The sequence below is a fragment of the Mustela nigripes genome, chromosome 7 (genome assembly GCF_022355385.1).
Source record: "Mustela nigripes isolate SB6536 chromosome 7, MUSNIG.SB6536, whole genome shotgun sequence".
In the NCBI taxonomy this organism is placed as follows: domain Eukaryota; kingdom Metazoa; phylum Chordata; class Mammalia; order Carnivora; family Mustelidae; genus Mustela; species Mustela nigripes.
Window position 1 is genome coordinate 61,481,334 of NC_081563.1, and position 11,190 is coordinate 61,492,523.

The window sequence follows — 11,190 nt, forward strand, 5'->3', positions numbered from 1 at the left end:
ATATCATTTTTTTAATATCATTTTTTTAAAAAAGATTTTATTTATCGGGGCACCTGGGTGACTCAGTGGGTTAAAGCCTCTCTGCCTTTGGCTCGGGTCATGATCCCAGGATCCTGGGATCGAGCCCCGCATTGGGCTCTCTGCTCAGCAGGGAGCCTGCTTCCTCCTCTCTCTGACTCCCTCTCTGCCTACTTGTAATCTCTGTCTGTCAAATAAATAAATAAAAATTAAAAAAAATTTACAACATCGAAAATATACATCTAGAACATTCTAAAGACATATTGGGGAAAAGAAAAATGACCTGTAATTCTACCTCACTAATACAGATGTCACCAATGTGCTGGTGTGAGAATGTATGTATGTGTTTCCTTCTAGAGCTTTTTTATATACAAGCTTTGATGTATTTCTTCTGCTATTATTTGGTCATAGAAAAAAACTAAAGCACAGGAAATGAGACTAAATTAAAATGACCTCACCCCCAGCTCTGCAAAAAAATATCCAAGAGTAATGGTTGGATGTGTATCCTCGCATAACTTTTTTTTGTTTATTTTATAAAGCTACAATCATGAATGGTATACATACATAAAATTTGGTAGCCTTTTAAAAAAATATTATTCATATTTTCCTGTGTTGCTATAGTTTTATTTTTGTGTATTTTGAGATTTTTTGTTTGTTCGTTTGTTTGCTCCATAGTTTTTATACTAACCTGTTTAGGAAGGATGTTGTGGTATGTCTGGGTGGCTCAGTTGGTTAAGCATTTGCCTTTGTCTGAGGTCTTGGTCCCAAGGGTACTGGGATTGAGCCCAGCATGGAGCCCCTTATTGGGCTCCCTGCTCCCTGGAGAGCCTGCTTCTCCCTCTCCCCTCTGCTTGTGTTCTCATTCTCTTGCTTTCTCTCTATCAAATAAATGAATGAAATATTTAAAAATTTTTTTTAAAAAGGAAGGAAGTTGACTAGAGAATGGATGTCCTAGGAAACTGGAAATTGTTCCAAAGTTTATAGATCTTAATGAGGTTAAAAACCAGATTTTGCATGACAAGTTGGAAAAATAGGGAATTATGATCTGAAAATTAGGCTTTCTAAGTTGCAGCATAAGAAAGGCTTATATTTGTTAACTAACAACTGAGATTGAAGACAAACATGACTTTCATCCAATAATTTAATTATTCTAACTATTTCATCTAATATTTACAGCCAACTATCAAAAACTCTAATGAGGTTCAAAATGTAATAAACCCGATTTTGGATTTTACAGATGATACTTTTTCATTTTTATGGCAAACATATATACGTTTACCTATATTTAGTCATATTAAAAATTGTAGATCAAGATCATAAATCATAAAATAATACTTCAATATTATTGGGTATGTTTTGAATACATTTTTTGTCTTAAAGGTGATATGATGTAGGTTGCATCCTTTCTCTAAGTGGTTGTTTTTGGGTTCTGCATATATAAATGAAAATTATATATTTTCAGCTGCCTTCAGCTCAGGTCATGATCCCAGGGTTCTGGGATCAAGCCCCGTGTTGGGCTCCCTGCTCAACAGGAAGCCTGCTTCTCCCTCTCTTTCTGCCTGCCTCTCTGCCTACTTGTGATGTCTGTCTGTCAAATAAATAAAATCTTAAAAAGAAATTAAACTTAATAAATATTGAATTAACCAATGATTAAATACTTACCACATCCCAAACACTGTGCTAGGCCCTTGGAATATAGAGAAGAAATTATGCATTGGCACTGAAGACCTTCCAGCTAGGACACAGACCTGCCATTCAATATAGGATATTTAGAGCTGAAATAGGGACAGAGTATGATAAAGCATGGAGTCTTTTCTCCTGCTTTGCTGAGCCCAGAAGACCTGCCCTTCTGTCCAACACAATATCACACTTTGTCACGTAGGCCTCAAATAGGACTGCTTATGCACAAAGTCTCACAAAAATCTATCATGAATATGGTTCCTTTATCTTTTGGCTCTAACCTCCTCCTCTGCTGTGACTCTAAATCATCATCAGGCTGGTGATAGTGACAGACATTTCCCATCTCCTCAACTGGCCTTTTTTCTCATCTGTCTCTTGAACCTCCTTATACCAGGACACTTTCATATTTTTGCAGCCACAAAGCAAATTTCACCATATAAATGAGCTCATGTTGGAGGAAGCAGAGAGTGAAAGTGGCATCTAACTTCATTTTTAGCATTTGAGCTCTAATGAGAACACCCTGGTAATCCAGGAGAGAAAACTCATGGGCTCAACAACATGGAAGATGGACTAAGGGAAGTACAAGACTAGAGGCAGGTGACTGTTAGGGAAAATAGTTGTAATAATGGTGGGTAGAGAAGGTAAGTGTGTGATTTGAGGCAGTGGCTTTGGAAAATAAATATTTGGGGTGGTAGGAAAATAGAATTTCCAGGTTTCTTCTTTGAGGAACTGTATTAATTATGGCATCATTCAGTGATCTAGGAGGAATGATCCAGGGAAAGGGGGTGTCTCCTTTTGTATTACAGTAAATCCTAGTATTAAAAGGCCCCCATTTATCATTCTTTCTCCTCTTCCCCCTTTTTCATGAGCTTTGATTTTGTTTGGCTTATCTACCCTGCTACAAATGCCATCTTTGTTTTTAACTCAATCACGATAGTCCCATCTTGAGCCAAAAAGTGGTTTAGGAATTGGCAAATGATACAATTCTGACTGATATAGGAGGGGAAATTTGCTAGGGAGATTCTGGAATACATGTTTTTTTTTTTTTTTTTTCATTAATGAAAAGAGATACCCAGGAATTCCCTGGACTTTGTTGTGTCTGCATGTGACAAGTAAACTAGAGAATCCATTTTAAGACCACGAATTAAAATAAAAATAAAAAAAAAAGATTTAGAAGGAATCTGAGTTTTTGATGACATGGTTAGCTACTGAGTTGGAATCATCTCACCTCAGACTGCTTGTTATATGAGGTAATAAATACTCCCATATGGTTCAAGCCAGTTGAGTTGAGGCTCCTGTTTGCAGCCCAGAATGATTTAAGAAGCACAGAACTGTCCCTAAAAGAGAATTCTGGCTAGGCTTGTAATTACTTGGGAATAAGATCTTTGGGTCTAGAGCCTCAATAGTCCAACCAATGGCCAAGAGCAGTTCATATTGAGAAGGTGTATCAACTCTTTGAGGTTTGAGATCTCTGAAAATGGTCTCCACTAAAATATATTATTTCTTTAAAGTAGGCATTTAATTCTATTAATAGTAAGTTAAGATAGTACTTTAATTTTCACTTCCTATATTATAGTTACTGTATACATACTGTTGCTTAATACTACTGAGAGATTCAGAAATAGAACCCAGCACCTAGGCCAAAATGGAAGTTCACAACTTCAACAAAGCCCTTTGAGAAAAAGTACAGGAAATAAAAGTCAACCAAACAGGAAGTAAGCAGAGTAGAACACAGCAGCCGGAAATATTTGAGCCTCACATAAAAATTAATCTATCTGCAGAACATATACGACCCAAGCAAAACATTTAAAGCTGAAATCTTTAATTTGTAAATATTTTTTTAATCTTTTTTTAAAAGATTTTATTTATTTATTTGACACAGAGAGAGTACACAAGCAGGCAGAGTGGCAGGCAGAGGGAGCGAAGCAGATCAAGCCAGACTTGATCCCAGGACCCTGGGATCATGACCCGAGCCAAAGGCAGATACCTAACCGACTGGGCCACCCAGGAGTCCCAATTTGTAACCATTTAAACACAAGGAAGTAAAAGTAAGAGAGAAAGAAGGTGTCTCAGTAGAGTTAATTATTACATAAACCAAAGAAACGTCTTCTGCATAGATAATGGCAGTTGGAAACCTTTCTGCGAATTCTCTTACCCTTCTCTCAGAAGGAGGTGGATAGTGTGGCACCTCCCTTTGAATCTGGACCAAATCTTAAGGACTGGTTGACCAGTAAATTATAATGGAAATAACTTACATGACTTTTCAGGCTAGGTCCTAAAAGGTGGTGCAGGGGCACATAGGTGGTCATGTGGTTAAGTGTCTGACTTGATTCCAGCTCAGGTCATGATCTCAGGGTTGTGATATCAAGCCTTGCTTGAGATTCCATACCCTGCTTAAGGTTCTCTCTCTCTCCTTCTGCCCCTCTGCCCAAAGGTGGCACAGATTCTACCAGGCTTGTTGGACCCCATGTTAGAGCCATGAGACACAGTGTAAGAAGTATTACCACACTGAGGTCACCATCCAGTGAGGAAGCATAAGCTAACCCATGCAGACAGACCATACTGAGAGCCCACCTTACATGGTGAAAGAGAGATGCCCAGGCATCCCACACTCTGCCAATGCCCACTCTTTTAGCTTCTGCAACCGCAAGAGAGATCCTAAGGCAGAACCACCTAGTGGAACCCTTCCTGAATTCCTGACCCACACAAACCTTGAGAGATAATAAAAGGTTTGTTGTTTTAAGCCAATGAACTTGGGGTTTGTTATGCACCATAGATATGCACCATAGATAACCAGAACAATAGATGAGTTGATTTAAATGCTATGGCTCTTTATTGATTAAGGAGAGAACCCAAGGGCCCATTTTCTAATGAACTCAATAGAGTTAATCACCATGACAAGCAAAGTGAAGAGTTGGTTTTCTGTCAGAGGATCTGTTACCAATAATAAAAGCAAATAATCCGCGAGACCAAGTAAGATTCTTTAAAAATCTCAATTCTGAAAGAACTTCATCTTAGTTAATATGACATGTTTAAAGATTATGCTACATTTCTCAAGGGCAATTTGTGTTAAGTAATTTTCTTTTTACCACTTTTTATTCCTATTTCAGAGATTCATATTACAGTAGTTCCCCCACCCTCATCTTTGGTTATATGTGGGGATATGTCCTATGACTGCCAGTGGATGCCTGAAACCATGGCTAGTACTGAGCCATATATGCACTATATCCTTTCCTGTACAAACATCCCTATGTTAGAGCTTAATTTGTAAGTTAGACACAGTTAAGAGATTTTAACAGCAATGATGAATAATGAATGGAACAATTAGAACAATATACTGTAATAAAAGTTATGTGTATGTGGTCTCTCTCATTCTCTCTCAAAATAGCTTATGTGCTGTACTCACCCTTCCTCTTCTTGTGATGATGTGAGATGATAAAATGCCTACAGGATGAGATGATGTGGAAATCGTGAGGCGTTGTGACTTAGCATTAGGCTACTATTTTTCCTTCTGACAATAGGTCACAGGAAAGATTATCTGCTTCCAGACCACAGTTGACCATGGGTAACTGAAACCATGGCAAGGCAAAACCTCTGGTAAAGCGGTTGGTTGGGGGGGGGGGTGTCTACGGTACCAGCAAACTATGAGAGATGTTTGGGCTGATTTCTGCCTTGTCAACTCAGCTGCTCAAAGAGCAACAAGCTAGGAGGCTCAGTATCCCTGTCCATTGGGGTCCAGTTTCCTGATCTCAGGATGTTTAGTCACAGAGCATTTTTGTATGGGGAAGTCCAAGACATTTTTAGTCTGCATAGGGCATGTAGCTAGTGGGGCCTCAACTATGGGCTAAATTTCAAGATAGGAAAGACTTATGTCAGAGAAGTCAAAGCCACCTACAGCTCATGCTTCTGGTATTAGTTCTTGTTCTTGTTTTAAAGTATTGAAAGAAAACAAAATAAAAATTAAGATCAACCAAAGCAAGTAAAGTAACATGGAACATGTCTATAAAATGTCTAATATGGGGCGCCTGGGTGACTCAGTGGGTTGACCCTCTGCCTTTGGCTCAGGTTGTGATCTCAGGGTCCTGGGATGGAGCCCCGCATTGGCTCTCTGCTCAGCAGGGAACCTGCTTACCCCCCTCTCTCTGCCTGCTGCTGTGCCTACTTGTGATCTCTCTCTCTGTCAAACAAATAAATAAAATCTTTTAAAAACAAATGTCTAGAATAGACAGATCCAGAGAGACAGAAAGTTGATTAGGTGCTCCCTAGGGCTAGAGTCTGCTTGAGATTCTCTCTCCCTCTCTCTCTGCCCCGTCCCCCAATCCCCCCACCATTCTCTCTCTCAAATAAATAGATCTTTTTGAAAAAACATAATAGTAATTGAGTGTAATTTTTTTTTTATAATACAGATCTGTTGGTGACAAACATTGAATTCTTTTTTGGGAGATAACATTTCACTTAACTGAGGTTTGAAGTTAATATTCTCTATTCTTAAATTTATTGCAGACATTCTGAAGAAAAAAGAGTTCTTACCTCATGAACCATGTAAAAACAGGCAGTGAGCTGGGTTTGGCCAATGGGCCATAGTTTGCCAATTGGTGTTCTTGAGGACTATATTCCTAAAGGCTGGTTTATTAGTTTCCATGGCTTCTGTAACAAAGTACCACAAACTGGGTAGCTTAAAACAAAAGAAATGTATTGTCTCATGGTTCTAGAGATAATAGAGATAATCCGAAATCAATGTTGCAGAGCTATGCTCCCTCCAAAGGCTCCGGGGGAGAATACTTCTCTGCCTCTTCCGGCATCTGGTAGCCCTAGGTGTTCTTGGCTTGTGGCAGTGTCTCTCTCATCCCTGCCTCTGTCTTCTTGTGGCCTCCTTTCCTCTGTATCAGTGTCTGTGTTTATTCTCCTATTCCTATAGGGACACCAATCATACCCTAATTCAATGTGACCTCATTTAACTAAATACATTTGCAATGATCTATTTCTAGATAACAGGACATTCACTGGGACTGGACTTGAACATATCTTTTTGGGGTACACAATTCAGCCCACAACAGCAACAAACTTGGGTAGAGAGCCCTGGAGGATACTGGGGTCAAAGGTGTCTTCCTGGGGCACCTGGGTGGCTCAGTTTTTAACCCACTGCCAGTGTTTAAGCCTCTGCCTTTGGCTCAGGTCATGTTCCAGGGTCCTGGCATCGAGCCCCACATTGGGCTCTCTGCTCAGCAGGGAGCCTGCTTCCTCCTCTCTCTGCCTGCCTCTCTGCCTACTTGTGATCTCTGTCAGTGAAATAAATAAATAAATAAAATCTTAAAAAAAAAAAAAAAGGTGTCTTCCTTATTACATATCTCCAAGAACAATGATGCTATTATTGACCTCCAGATATGGCTCAGTTCTCAACCTAGGGAGCACTTGCAAACCTGGAGCACACCCTTCATGGTTCCTACAGCTCCAAAACCTTGATCAGTTACTTTTTTGTCTTAAGGCCCTTAGATACTGTAGTTAGGTGCTTTCATTTAAAAATATGTCACTTAAGGGGCTCCTGGGTGGCTCAGTGGGTTAAAGCCTCTGCCTTCGGCTCAGGTCATGATCCCAGGGTCCTGGGATCAAGCCCTGCATCAGGCTCTCTGCTCAGTGGGGAGCCTGCTGCCCCCTTCTCTGTCTGCCTGCCTCTCTGCCCGCTTGTCATCTCTGTCTGTCAAATAAATAAATAAAAATCTTTAAAAATATGTCACTTGGGATGCCTGGCTTGCTTTGTCAGTGGAGCGTGCAACTCCTGATTGTGTGGTCATAAGTTCAAGCCCCACATTGGGTGTAGAGCTTACTTAAAAAAAAAAAAGTAAGAAAAAAATGTCACTTACTATTAGAAAAAATGACTAGAATTCATTCTATACTAGAATGAATGTTTTCTTAGCTATTTTGAACTTCTGGAAGCTTCATGATACATTTGAGACTCTAGAAAAGGGCAAATTTTTGTCTCTTATAGTGTGTTTACATCTTAAGACTTTTTAAAAAAGCCATTATTACAGTCCCAGCAAGAGTTAATGGTGGCTTATACCAAGGTTGCAGCAGATGGAGAGAGGATGGGTGGATTAATGATCTGTTCAGAGGCAGGATCTATAGTATTTGAAAATTTGTATATTTCAGGGTTAAGAAGGTTTCAAGAATGACTTTCTGGTTTCCAGCAACTGGGTGGAGAATGGATAGGATGAAATAGGGAACATTGGAGAAGGTTGGGGTAGAAAGACGTAGATCATAAGTTTGTCATGGATATATTTGTTTTGAACAGCTTGCTAAACAATATAGCTTTTATTTATTTATTTATCAGAGAGAGAGAGAGAGCGCGCACAAGCAGGGGGAAGCAGCAGGCAGAGGGAGAAGCAGACTCCCCGCTGAGCAGGGAACCTGATGCAGGACTCCATCCCAGAACACGGGGATCATGACCTGAGCCGAAGGCTGACGCTTGATTAACCGAATGAGCCACCCAGGCATTCCAAACAATATAGCTTTCTATAGGGAGCTGAAACTTGAGATATAAATATGGGAGTGGTTGTGGGATTTAAGGGCACCCATGAATAATGCCTCCTATCTTCTGAATTCAGAGCAACAGAGAACTAGATCTTAGGGAACAAAATCCCAGCTTTTAAATCAATCAATCAATTAATTAATTATATTATTTTAATCTCAGCTTTTTAATTGCTTAAAACTGGAGTGTAGAAGACAGCTTTAACCCACTGAGCCACCCAGGTGCCCCACAGCTTTGATTAGTAGACAAAACTGGGTTTTTAAGTATCTTTCCACTGAATTTAAACCTATTGGCTACCAACGGCAGACACCCTGTTGCAGAAACAGAGCCAGGCCCAACAAAATTGTGCTTTGTGGGAGAAAGGACTGGGTGCCTACTGCAAGGGCACACATCCGGACAGAGAGGAGGAGAGGCACCAAGCTGTGTGTGAGTCACTCCTCCTGGGGCAAGGACTGTGTGTTTCAGCAGGAAACACATGGTATACTCAAAGAGATAATTGAGGGGAATATAGCAAAGGGATTATTTACAGAGGCCTGGGCAAGGTTAAGGGTACTAACAAAGGACACAGAAGCATCCAGGAACTCTATAGAGGGAAGTTCTCGTGAGGATCAGGGAAGGGAGCTCTTACCAGAACTCAGTGAGAGCTCTAGCCAAGGCCGAAATGCTGCCAAACAGGACTGTGGCAGAGGAAAGAAACCAGTGCCAAAACTGGCCCTGACTGCTCCCAGGGGGAGGGGAGGCTGTGGGGGAAGAGAAACACCTGCCTACTTGCTTGTCCCACCATCTGAACTCGCTCCTGTCGACCAGACCCCCAGGAAGCGAGGGGACTATCATGACCATGGAATGTAGTCCGTAGCAGTCAGCCTGCCCAGGCACAGAGCTGGGCAGAAAGGGGTGGGGAACGGACAATCAGAAAATCACCAGCGTGTTGTTAGTGAGGACTGGAGAGGAGGCAAGCGTGGTCTCTCTGTGCTTCCGTCATGGCAGGGGACTTCCTGAAGCGAGGATTAGAAACCTGTTGTCCTGCTCCCACCTTTATGAGGCCACCCTCTACGCCGACACCCTACTCTCCAGTGTTTCTTTGGGTTCCTTTGTCAATTGATAGGTAATTTAGCCTTTCCTCCAAGAAGGCTCTGAAATGGGAGCAGAACAGTTCTTTAATTAAATGCCCAGTGCCCCCTACGGTGAAAAGAGGATCACTATCCTCATTCCTGTCTCGTATTTGCTCAGCTGTTTTTTTGTCCAACGGGTTTGCCAGAAGCTCTGCAACGGGATCAGGTGACAATATAAACACATGACAATATGATGTTTGACAGTGATGCAATACCAACTAAGTTGAAATGTCCCAAATAAACTTCCATCACAGAGTTTCATCAATACTAAGAGGTGAGCTTTTTTTCCCCCTCCACATTTTAACCTCTATAAAATGGGGAGTCAAATGACAATCTCATTTGCCAGGCAGCTGTTACAATGGACGTGTCATTGCCTGCCATGTGCATCAAAACTGGAAGAACGGGCATCAGCAGCTTGGAAGAAAACCCAGCAGACGGAGCAGAGCACTTTTGTAAAAAGCTCCATCGCCAGTGCTCTTGATGACGCAGAAGGTGACACTGCGATCACACAGGCCACTCTGATTTAAAAAGTGGCCCAGCCATAGGGACAGAAGGTGAATTAGTGGTTGCAGGTAAGAGAGTAGGCGCACTGGGCTGGGGGATAATGGCTAATGGGTGTAAGGTTTTTTTGGGGGGGGGGGTGATGGAGACATTCTGGAATATGTAGTGATGATGGTAAGCATATTAAAAACCATTGAACTGTATATTTTCAAAGGGTGAATTTTGTGGTATGAGCATGAGATCTCAATTTTTGAAAGGTAATTTGAAACCTGAGGGGAAGCTAGTTAGTACATATACAGGAACTCTTTTTTTTTTTTTTTTTTTTTAATTTGTTTTTCTGGCAGAGAGAGATAGCGAGAGAGGGAACACAAGCAAGGTGAGTGGGAGAGGGAGAAGCAGGCTCTCTGCTGAGCAGGGAGCTGGCTATGGGGCTCGATCCCAGGACCCTGGGATCATGACCTGAGCCAATTGCAAATGCTTAACTGACTGAGCCACCTAGGCGCCCCTATAGGAACTGTTTGTGCTATTTTTGCAAGTTATTGTGAGTCCAAAGTTATTTCAAATCAAAAAGCTTGAAGGAGGGGCCCCTGGGTGGCTTAGTGGTTTAAGCCTCTGCCTTCAGCTCGGGTCATGATCTCAGGGTCCTGGGATCGAGCCCTGCATCGGGCTCTCTGCTCGGCAGGGAGCCGGCTTCCCCCTCTCTCTCTGCCTGCCTCTCTACCTACTTGTGATCTCTCTCTGTCTATCAAATAAATAAATTAAAAAAAAAAAAGAAAAAGAAAAAAAGCTTGAAGGAAATGTGAGAAAGGGAAACACTGTAAAACAGAGTTCTTAATGTAAAAAGATCTGTATGCCGAGTATGTTCTAGACTTGTGTGAAGGCTTAGGAAAAAAGTAAAATGATATTCACTAAAAGCTCTTTTCCAACTCTGAAAACAAACATGATTCAGAATATTTGGGTTCTGAATATAAAGCGCTTCTAAGAATACTTGGTTATTTTGCTCATGTTTTTCCTTTTTATGTATGCACAAGAACAACATATGGTAAAATCTATGTCTAAGTAAGTCTAAAAGAGCTTGTTAAGTAAGTATAAGATCAACATTTTAAGTGACAAGTGTTGTGTTAAAGTTTATTTGGCAGTTTCTCCCCCTTCCGTGGTGGTATTTAGATGTTCTGAAATACAGTCTTACATTCCCAAGGAGCAGTGAAAGCTACCAGATCGGATCTCCACGTGCTTGTAAGATGAAGCCCACAGACATGGAAGCGCACAGCTATCTCTTTCACAAACTTGTCCTTTTTTTTTTTTTTTTTTTAAGATTTATTTATTTATTTGAGAGAGAGAGTGAACACAAGC